The sequence below is a fragment of the Triticum dicoccoides genome, chromosome 3B, assembly GCF_002162155.2.
Source record: "Triticum dicoccoides isolate Atlit2015 ecotype Zavitan chromosome 3B, WEW_v2.0, whole genome shotgun sequence".
NCBI classification, from domain to species: domain Eukaryota; kingdom Viridiplantae; phylum Streptophyta; class Magnoliopsida; order Poales; family Poaceae; genus Triticum; species Triticum dicoccoides.
In genome coordinates this window covers 454,768,013-454,780,201 of record NC_041385.1, presented here as the reverse complement: position 1 = coordinate 454,780,201, position 12,189 = coordinate 454,768,013, and positions in this window count along the sequence as shown.

Here is a 12,189-nt window from a genome sequence, read left to right as displayed (position 1 = left end):
GACACTCCTATAGAAACTTTGGGGCACTCTTTGAAGTTCTTTATGTTGGTTTGAATAGATGAAACTAAGATTGTGTGATGCATATCGTATAATCAAACCCACAAATACTTGTGGTGACATTGGAGTATCTAGGTGACATTAGGGTTTTGGTTGATGTGTGTCTTCAGGTGTTATTTTAGTACGAACTCTAGTGCTGTTTATGACACTTATAGGAATAGCCCAATAGATCGATCAGGAAGAATAACTTTGAGGTGGTTTCGTACCCTACAATAATCTCTTCGTTTGTTCTCCGCTATTAGTGACTTTGGAGTGACTCTTTGTTGCATGTTAAGGGATTGTTAAATGATCTAATTATGTTATTATTGTTGAGAGAACTTGCACTAGTGAAAGTATGAACCCTAGGCCTTGTTTCGGAGCATTGCAATACCGTTTTCACTCACTTATTTTACCTGATACCTTGCTATTTTTATATTTTCAGATTACAAAAACTTATATCTACCATCCATATTACACTTGTATCACCATCTCTTTGCCGAACTAGTGCACCTATACAATTTACCATTGTATTGGGTGTGTTGGGGACACAAGAGACTCTTTGTTATTTGGTTGCAGGGTTGTTTGGGAGAGACCATCTTCATCCTACGCCTCCGACGTACTGATAAACCTTAGGTCCTCCACTTGATGGAAATTTTCTACTGTCCTACAAAAATCTGCGCTTGGAGGCCCAACACGAGTCTACAAGAAGAAGGTTGCATAGTAGACTTCAAGCTCTTTTCTGGCGCCGTTTGCCGGGGAGGTTAGTGCTTGAAGGCATATCTTTAGATCTTGCAATTGAATCTTTTAGTTTCTTGTATTATCACTAGTTTAGTCTATAAAAGAAAACTAAAAATGGAATTGAGGTTGCCTCATATGCTTCATCTTTTTAATGTCTTTCGTGAAAATGATGGAAAGGAAAATTGTGCTCAAGTTCTAGAAGAAGAATGCAATAAAATGTTTGGAACTAAATCTTTATATGATGAGCATGATTGCAATGTTGTTAGTATGAATTCCTTGAATATCCATGATGCTAATGATATGCAAAGCCACAAACTTGGGGATGCTATGATTGATGAAGATGATATTTTTTGTCCCCCAAGTTTTGATGAGCAAATTTATTATGATGAAAGCATGCCTCCTATCTATGATGATTATTGTGATGACATATGCTATAAAGAATAATGATAACCATGAAACTTGGCATCTTGATCTTAATTTTCAATTGGATTATGCCTCACATGATAGTTATTTTGTTGAGTTTACTCCCACTACTATTCATGAGAAGAAATTTGCTTATGTGGAGAGTAATACAATTTCTATGCTTGTGCATCATGAAATTAATGCTTTATGTGATGGTTATATTGTTGAATTCATTCATGATGCTACTGAAAATTATTATGAGTGAGGAATATATGCTTGTAGGAATTGCACTAATATCAAGTTTCCTCTCTATGTGTTGAATATCTTGAAGTTATGCTTGTTTTGCTTTCCTATGCTAGTTGATTCTTGTTCCCATAAGTTGTTTGCTCACAAAATCCCTATGCATAGGAAGTGGGTTAGACGTAAATGTGTTATTCATATGCTTCAAGATGCTCTCTTTGTGTTTCAATTCTTATCTCTTATGCGAGCATCATTGAAATCATCATGCCTAGCTAAAAGGCATTAAAGAGAAGCGCTTGTTGGGAGACAACCCAATACTTACCCTTACTTATTTTGTGTTTTAACATGATTATGATACTGTAGTAATCATGGTTTATAGCTTTTGTTTCAATAAAGTGCCAAGTAAAGCCTTTGGGATAGTGTGGATGGTAGTTGACTTGATTCTGTGCAAAACAGAAAATTTTGCGCTCAGTTCAAGAAATTTCAAACTTCACTGGAACATGCTTTTGATCTGAATTTTTTACACAAGATTGATATACAAATTGCCTAGATTATCCTAAGTTTTCAGAATTTTTGGAGTTACAAAAGTATGGAAAGTTTCCAGATTACTACAGACTGTGTTGTTTTTGACAGATTCTGTTTTTGTTGTGTTGTTTGCTTATTTTGATGAATCTATGAGTAGTATCGGAGGGTACGAACCATGGAGAAGTTGGAATACATTAGATATAACACCAATATGAATTTAGAATGAGTTCACAACAGTACCAAAAGTAGTGATTTTATTTTCTTATACTAACGGAGCTTACAAGTTTTCTATTGAGTTTTGTGTTGTGAAGTTTTTGAAGTTTTGGGTGAAGTTTCGATGGACTATGGAATAAGGAGTGGCAAGAGCCTAAGATTGGGGATTCCCAAGGCACCCCAAGGTAATATTCAAGGACAACCAAGAGCCTAAGCTTGGGGATGCCCCAGATGGCACCCCCTCTTTCGTCTTCGTCTATCGGTAACTTTACTTGGAGCTATATTTTTATTCACCACAGGATATGTGTTTTGCTTGGAGCGTCATTTTCTTTTATTTATATTTTCTTTATGTTATTCAAAGACATGTTTTGTATCTTTTAGTTCAATAAAAAATCAAGTATAGCCTTTACCATGCTTATTTTACAAGTCTATACGTTGCTGTCTTGAAATCAGAGAGTTTTCTGTTATGTTTTGAATATTAGAGAATAGTCAAAACATGATAAAATATTGATTTTTTGACACAATGAGTAACAACAAAATTTCTACAGTGTGGTAATTTTTCAGAATTTTTGGAGTTAGGGAAGTGTGATTCCTCTTGCATTCTTTACAGACTGTTCTGTTTAGAGAGATTGCTGTTATGTTTGCATTATTTGCATATGTTTTTTTGTTTAATGATTCTATTTGAAGATAGTAGTGTTAAATATGCAGAGATTTAGTAGGCAATATCAAATAATAATTTTAGTGATTTGCTACAGTAGAGAATGATAAGGTTATTGCGTTGATTTATACTAACTTATCTCACGAGTTTTTGTTGAGTTTTGTGTGGATGAAGTTTTTAAGATTTAGGGAAACCATGATATAAAAGGAATTAAGGAGACATAAAAGCTCAAGCTTGGGGATGCCCAAGGCATCCCTAATTAATATTTCAAGAAGTCTCAAAAATCTAAGCTTGGGATGCCCCGGTTGGCACCCCAAGGTAATATTCAAGGACAACCAAGAGCCTAAGCTTGGGGATGCCCCGGATGGCATCCCCTCTTTCATCTTCGTCTATCGGTAACTTTACTTGGAGCTATATTTTTATTTATTTTGGAATATAGTTTTTGCTTCTTCACATGATATGTGTTATCCTTGCAATGTCATTTTATTTTGTTTTGCTTGCTGTTTGAATAATATCCCAAGATCTAAAATTCTTAAATGTTAGAGAGTCTTTACATAGTTACATAATTATTCGACTACTCATTGATCTTCACTTATATCTTTTGGAGTAGTTTGTCATTTTCTCTAGTGCTTCACTTATATCTTTTTAGAGCACGACAGTGGTTTTATTTTGAAGAAATTGATGAACTCTCATTCTTCACTTATATTATTTTGAGAGTCTAAAAAAGCATGGTAATTTGCTTTGGTTATGAATTTAGCCCTAATATGATGGGCATCCAAGAGAGACATAATAAAAACTTTCATATAAAATGCATTGAATACTATGAGAAGTTTGATTCCTTATGATTGTTTTTTGATATGAAGATGAAGATATTACAGTCATGCTAGTGGAGTAATTGTGAATTTATGAAATACTTGTGTTGAGGTTTGTGATTCCCGTAGCATGCACGTATGGTGAACCGTTATGTAACGAAATTGGAGCATGAGGTATGTTTTGATTGTCATCCTTTGTGTGAAGGTCAGTATTGCGCGATGGTTAACACCTACCAACCCTTCCCCTAGGAGCATGCGTGTAGTGCTTGGTTTCGATGACTAATAGATTTTTGCAATAAGTATGTGAGTTCTTTATGACTAATGTTGAGTCCATGGATCATACGCACTCTCACCCTTCCACCATTGCTAGCCTCTCTTGTGCCGCGCAACATTCGCCGTTACCATACACCCACCATATACCTTCCTCAAAACAACCACCATATCTACCTATTATGGCATTTCCATAGCCATTCCGAGATATATTGCCATGCAACTTTCCACCGTTCCATTTATTATGACACGCTTCATCATTGTCATATTACTTTGCATGATTATGTAGTTAACATCATATTTGTGGCAAAGCCACCTTTCATAATTATTTCATACATGTCACTCTTGATTCATTGCACATCCCGGTACACCGCCGGAGGCATTCATATAGAGTCATACTTTGTTCTAAGTATCGAGTTGTAATTCTTGAGTTATAAGTAAATAAAAGTGTGATGATCTTCATTATTATAGCATTGTCCCAGTGAGGAAAGGATGATGGAGTGTATGATTCCCCCACAAGTCGTGATGAGACTCCGCACAAAAAGCAAAAAAATAAAAAAAATAAAAAAAGAGGCCAAAAAAAGAGAAGGCACAAAAAAGAAAAAAAGAGAAAAAGAGAGAAGGGGCAATGTTACTATCCTTTTTCCATCCTTGTGTTTCAAAGCAGCACCATGATCTTCATGATAGAGAGTCTCATATTTTGTCACTTTCATATACTAGTGGGAATTTTTCATTATAGAACTTGGCTTGTATATTTCAATGATGGGCTTCCTCAAATGCCCTAAGTCGTCATGTGCAAGCAAGTTGGATGCACACCCACTTAGCTTCTTTTTGAGCTTTCATACACTTATAGCTCTAGTGCATCCGTTGCATGGCAATCCCTACTCACTCACATTGATATCTATTGATGGACATCTCCATAGCCCGTCGATATGCCTAGTTGATGTGAGACTATCTCTCTCCTTTTGTCTTCTCCACAACCACCATTCTATTCCACCTATAGCGCTATGTCCATGGCTCACGCTCATGTATTGCGTGAAAGTTGAAAAGTTTTAAGAATACTAAAGTATGGAACAATTGCTTGGCTGAAACCACAGTTGTGCATGATTTGAATATTCTGTGTGATGAAGATGGAGCATAGCCAGACTATATGATTTTGTAGGGATAAGCTTTCTTTAGCCATGTTATTTTGAGAAGACATAATTGCCTTGTTAGTATGCTTGAAGTATTATTGTTTTTATGTCAATATTAAACTTTTGTTTTGAATCTTATGGATCTGAATATTCTTGCCACAATAGATAAGATTACATCGATAAATATTTCAGGTAGCATTCCACATCAAAAATTATGTTTTTATCATTTACCTACTCAAGGACAAGCAGGAATTAAGCTCGGGGATGCTTGATACGTCTCCAACGTATCTATAATTTTTTATTGTTCCATGCTATTATATTACCCATCTTGGATGTTTTATATGCATTTATATGCTATTTTATATAAATTTTGGGACTAACCTATTAACCTAGAGCCCAGTGCCACTTTCTGTTTTTTCCTTGTTTTTGAGTTTTACAGAAAAGGAATATCAAACGGAGTCCAATTAACCTGAAAATTTATGGACATTATTTTTGGACTAGAAGAAGCCCACGGAGCATTGGAGATGGAGCAGAAGAGTCCCGACGCCACCACAAGGGTGGAGGGCGCGCCCTACCCCCTGGGCGCGCCCCCTACCTTGTGGCTGCGTCATGGACCCCCCGACTTATTCCCGATGCCGACACCTCTTATATATCCCCAAACTTCCAGAACAGAACCTAGATCGGGAGTTACGCTGCCGCGAGCCTCTGTAGCAACCAAAAACCAATCGGGACCCTGTTCCGGCACCCTGCCAGAGGGGGAATCCATCACAGGTGGCCATCTTCATCATCCCGGTGCTCTCCATGACGAGGAGGGAGTAGTTCACCCTCGGGGCTGAGGGTATGTACCAGTAGCTATGTGTTTGATCTCTCTCTCTCTCTCTCTCTGTCGTGTTCTTCATTTGGCACGACCTTGATGTACCGCGAGCTTTGCTATTATAGTTGGATCTTATGATGTTTCTCCCTCTCTACCTTCTTGTAATGGATTGAGTTTTCCCTTTGAAGTTATCTTATCGGATTGAGTCTTTAAGGATTTGAGAACACTTGATGTATGTCTTGCATGGGATACCCGTGGTTACAATGGGGTATTCTATTGATTCACTTGATGTATGTTTTGGTGATCAACTTGCGGGTTCCGTGACCTTGGGAATCTATGCATAGGGGTCGGCACACCTTTTCTTCTTGACTCTTCGGTAGAAACTTTGGGGCACTCTTTGAAGTTCTTTGTGTTGGTTTGAATAGATGATCTGAGATTGTGTGATGCATATCATATAATCAAACCCGTGGATACTTGTGGTGACATGGGAGTATCTAGGTGACATTAGGGTTTTGGTTGATGTGTGTCTTAAGGTGTTATTTTAGTATAAACTCTAGGGATGTTTGTGACACTTATAGGAATAGCCCAATAGATCGATCAGAAAGAATAACTTTGAGGTGGTTTCGTACCCTACAATAATCTCTTCATTTGTTCACCGCCTTGGAGTGACTCTTTGTTGCATGTTAAGGTATTGTTATATGATCTAATTATGTTATCATTGTTGAGAGAACTTGCACTAGTGAAAGTATGAACCCTTGGCCTTGTTTCAAAGCATTGCAATACTGTTTTTGCTCCCTTATGTTACTTGCTACCTTGCTGTTTTTATATTTTCAGATTACAAAAACCTATATCTACCATCCAGATTGCACTTGTATCACCATCTCTTTGCCGAACTAGTGCACCTATACAATTTACCATTATACTGTGTGTTGGGGACACAAGAGACTCTTTGTTATTTGGTTGCAGGGTTGTTTGAGAGAGACCATCTTCATCCTATGCCCCCACGGATTGATAAACCTTAGGTCATCCACTTGAGGGAAATTTGCTTTTGACCTACAAAACTCTACGCTTGGAGGCCCAACATGAGTCTACAAGAAGAAGGTTGCGTAGTAGAAATCAAGCTCTTTTCTGGCGCCATTTGCCGGGGAGGTTAGTGTTTGAAGGTATATCTTTAGATCTTGCAATTGAATCTTTTAGTTTCTTGTATTATCACTAGTTTAGTCTATAAAAGAAAACTAAAAAAATGGAATTGAGGTTGCCTCATATGCTTCATCTTTTTAATGTCTTTCATGAAAATGATGGGAATGAAAATTGTGCTCAAGTGCTAGAAGAAGAATGCAATAAAATGTTTGGAACTAAATCTTTTTATGATGAGCATGATTGCAATGTTGTTAGTATGAATTCCTTGAATATCCATGATGCTAATGATATGCAAATCCACAAGCTTGGGGATGCTATGATTGATGAAGATGATATTTTTTGTCCCCCAAGTTTTGATGAGCAAAATTATTATGATGAAAGCATGCCTCCTATCTATGATGATTATTGTGATGACATGTATGCTATAAACAATAATGATAACCATGAAACTTGTCATCTTGATTTTAATTTTCAATTGGATTATGCCTCACATGATAGTTATTTTGTTGAGTTTGCTCCCACTACTATTCATGAGAAGAAATTTGCTTATGTGGAGAGTAATACAATTTCTATGCTTGTGCATCATGAAGTTAATGCTTTATGTGATGGTTATATTGTTGAATTAATTCATGATGCTACTGAAAATTATTATGAGGGAGGAATATATGCTTGTAGGAATTGCACTAATATCAAGTTTCCTCTCTATGTGTTGAATATCTTGAAGTTATGCTTGTTTTGCTTTCCTATGCTAGTTGATTCTTGTTCCCATAAGTTCTTTTCTCACAAAATCCCTATGCATAGGAAGTGGGTTATACTTAAATGTGTTAGTCATATGCTTCATGATGCTCTCTTTGTGTTTCAATTCTTATCTCTTATGCCAGCATCATTGAAACAACCATGCCTAGCTAAAAGGCATTAAAGAAAAGCGCTTGTTGGGAGACAACCCAATACTTACCCTTACTATTTTTGTGTGTTCACAAGTTTATGCTACTGTAGTAACATGATTTATAGCTTTTGTTTTAATAAAGTGCCAAGTGAAGCCTTTGGGATAGTGTGGATGATAGTTGACTTGATTCTCTGCAAAAACAGAAACTTCTGTGCTTAGTCCAGGGAATTTGAAAATTCACTGGAACGTGCTTTTGATCTGAATTTCTTATAGAAGATTTATATACAAATTTCCTAGATTGTTCAAAATTTTCAGGATTTTTGGAGTTACGGAAGTATGGAAACTTTCCAGATTACTACAGACTGTTCTGTTTTTGATAGATTCTATTTTTATTGTGTTGTTTGCTTATTTTGATGAATCTATGATTAGTATCGGAGGTTATGAACCATGGAGAAGTTGGAATACAGTAGACATAACACCAATATGAATTTAGAATGAGTTCACAACAGTACCAAAAGTGGTGATTTTACTTTCTTAGAACAGAGTTTACGAGTTTTCTGTTGAGTTTTGTGTTGTGAAGTTTTCAAGTTTTGGGTGAAGTTTAGATGGACTATGGAATAATGAGTGGAAAGAGCCTAAACTTTGGGATGCCCAAGGCACCCCAAGGTAATATTCAAGGACAACCAAGAGCCTAAGCTTGGGGATGCCCCGGATGGCATCCCCCCTTTTGTATTCATCTATCAATAACTTTACTTTGAGCTATATTTTTATTCACCACATGATATGTGTTTTGATTGGAGCGTCATTTTCTTTTATTTATATTTTCTTGATGTTATTCAGAGACATGTTCTCTATCTTTTAGTTCAATAAAAAAGTGAAGTATAGCCTTTACCATGCTTATTTTACAAGTCTATACGTTGCTGTTTTGAAATCAGAAAGTTTGTTGTTGTGTTTTAAATATTGGTGAATAGTCAGAACACGATAAAATCTTGAAATTTTGACACAATGAGTAGCAACAAAATTTCTACAGTGTGGTAATTTTTCAGAATTTTTGGAGTTAGGGAAGTATGATTCCTCTTGCATTCTTTATAGATTGTTTTGTTTAGACAGATTGCTGTTATGTTTGCATTGTTTGCATATGTTTGCTTGTTTAATGATTCTATTTGAAGATAGGAGTGTTAAATATGTAGAGGATTTTAGTAGGCAATATAAAATAGTAATTTTAGTGATTTTCTACAGTAGAGAATGATAAGGTTATTGCGTTGATTTATACTAACTTATCTCATGAGTTCTTGTTGAGTTTTGTGTGGATAAAGTTTTTAAGATTTTGGGAAACCATGATATAAAAAGAATTAAGGAGACATAAAAGCTCAAGCTTGGGCATCCCTAATTAATATTTCAAGAAGTCTCAAGCAGCTAAGATTGAGGATGCCCCGGTTGGCATCCCACCTTTTTTCTTTAACAACTATCGATCAGTTTTGGTTGAGCCTAAGTTTTTGCTTCTTCACATGATATGTGCTATCCTTGCAATATCATTTATTTATTTTTGCTTGCTGTTTGAATAATAACCCAAGATCTTAAATTCTTAAATGTTAGATAGTCTTCACATAGTTACATAATTATTCGACTACTCATTGATCTTCACTTATACCTTTTGGAGTAGTTTGTCATTTGCTCTAGTGTTTCACTTATATCTTTTTAGAGCACAATGGTGGTTTTATTTTGAAGAAATTGACGAACTCTCATTCTTCACTTATATTATTTTGAGAGTCTTAAAAATAATGGTAATTTTCTTTGGTTATGAATTTAGTCCTAATATGATGGGCATCCAAGAGGGATATAATAAAAACTTTCATATAAAGTGCATTGAATACTATGACAAGTTTGATTCCTTATGATTGTTTTGAGATATGAAGATGATGATATTATTGTCATGCTAGTGGAGTAATTGTGAATTTGAGATACTTGTGTTGATGTTTCTGATTCCCATAGCATGCACGTATGGTGAACCGTTATGTAACGAAGTTGGAGCATGAGGTATTTTTTGATTGTCATCCTTTGTGTGGAGGTCGGGATCACGCGATGGTTAATTCCTACCGACCCTTCCCCTAGGAGCATGCGCGTAGTGCTTGGTTTAGATGACTAATAGATTTTTGCAATAATTATGTGAGTTCTTTATGACTAATGTTGAGTCCATGGATTATACGCACTCTCACCCTTCCGCCATTGCTAGCCTCTCTTGTGCTCCGCAACATTCGCCGGTACCATACACCCACCATATACCTTCCTCAAAACAGCCACCATACCTACATATTATGGCATTTCCATAGCCATTCCGAGATATGTTGCCATGCAACTTTCCACCGTTCCGTTTATTATGACACGCTTAATCATTGTCATATTTCTTTGCATGATCATGTAGTTGACATCATATTTGTGGCAAAGCCACCTTTCATAATTCTTTCATACATGTCACTCTTGATTCATTGCACATCCCGGTACACTGCCGGAGGCATTCATATAGAGTCATACTTTGTTCTAAGTATCGAGTTGTAATTCTTGAGTTATAAGTAAATAAAAGTGTGATGATCTTCATTATTAGAGCATTGTCCCAGTGAGGAAAGGATAACGGAGACTATGATTCCCCCACAAGTCGGGATGAGACTCCAGACGAAAAAAATTAAAAAAAGAGGCCAAAAAAGAGAAGGCCCAAGAAAAGAAAAAAAAGAGAAAAAGAGAGAAGGGGCAATGTTACTATCCATTTTTCCACACTTGTGCTTCAAAGTAGCACCATGATCTTCATTATAGAGAGTCTCCTATTTTGTCACTTTCATATACTAGTGGAAAATTTTCGTTATAGAACTTGGCTTGTATATTCCAGTGATGGGCTTCCTCAATTGCCCTAGGTCTTCATGAGCAAGCAAGTTGGATGCACACCCACTTAGTTTCTTTTTGAGCTTTCATACACCTATAGCTCTAGTGCATCCATTGCATGGAAATCCCTACTCACTCACATCAATATCTATTGATGGGCATCTCCATAGCCCATTGATATGCCTAGTTGATGTGAGACTATATCCCTCTTTTTGTCTTCTCCACAACCACCATTCTATTCCACCTATAGTGCTATGTCCATGGATCATGCTCATGTATTGCGTGAAAGTTGAAAAGGTTTGAGAATACTAAAGTATGAAACAATTGCTTGGCTAAAACTGGGGTTGTGCATGATTTGAATATTTTATGTGATAAAGATGGAGCGTAGCCAGACTATATGATTTTGTAGGATAAGCTTTCTTTGGCCATGTTATTTTGAGAAGAGATAATTGCCTTGTTTGTATGCTTGAAGTATTATTGTTTTTATGTCAACATTAAACTTTTGTTTTGAATCTTATGGATCTGAATATTCTTGCCACAATTGAGAAGATTACCTTGATAAATATGTTAAGTAGCATTCCACATCAAAAATTCTGTTTTTATCATTTACCTACTCGAGGACGAGCAGGAATTAAGCTTGGGGATGCTTGATACATCTCCAACATATCTATAATTTTCGATTGTTCCAGGCTATTATATTATCCAGCTTGGATGTTTTATATGCTATTTTATATGATTTTTGGGACTAACCTATTAACTTGGAGCCAGTAGCAGATCTAGCCCAATGGGTCAGGGTGGGCCAATAATAGAATGTTCATATAAAATATATTTTTTCTTAATATCTTTTTCATTTTTGCCTATGCTATAAAGCTATTCAAAAAAATCCCAAGGTGGGCCGTGACCTACCCTGTCCACCCTCTACCTCCACCACTGCCTAGAGCCTAGTGTCGGTTTCTGTTTTCCCCTTGTTTTTGAGTTTTACATAAAAGGAATATCAAATGGAGTCCAATTTACCTAAAAATTTACGGAGATTATTTTTGGACCAGGAGAAGCCCACGGAGCATTGGATATGAACCAGAAGAGTCCCGAGGCCACCACAAGGGTGGTGGGCACGCCCCCTACCTTGTGTCTGCCTCGTGGACCCCCCTAACTTGTTTCGGATGCCAACACCTCTTATATATCCCCAAACTTCCAGAACAAAACCTAGATCGGGAGTTCCGCCGCCACAAGCCTCTGTAGCCAGAAAAAACCAACCGGGACCCTGTTCTGGCACCCTGCCGGAGGGGGAATCCATCACAGGTGACCATCTTCATCATCCCGGCGCTCTCCATGATGAGGAGGGAGTAGTTCACCCTCGGGGCTGAGGGTATGTACTGGCAGCTATGTGTTTGATCTCTCTCTCTCTCTCTCTCGTGTTCTTGATTTGGCACGATCTTGATGTACCGCGA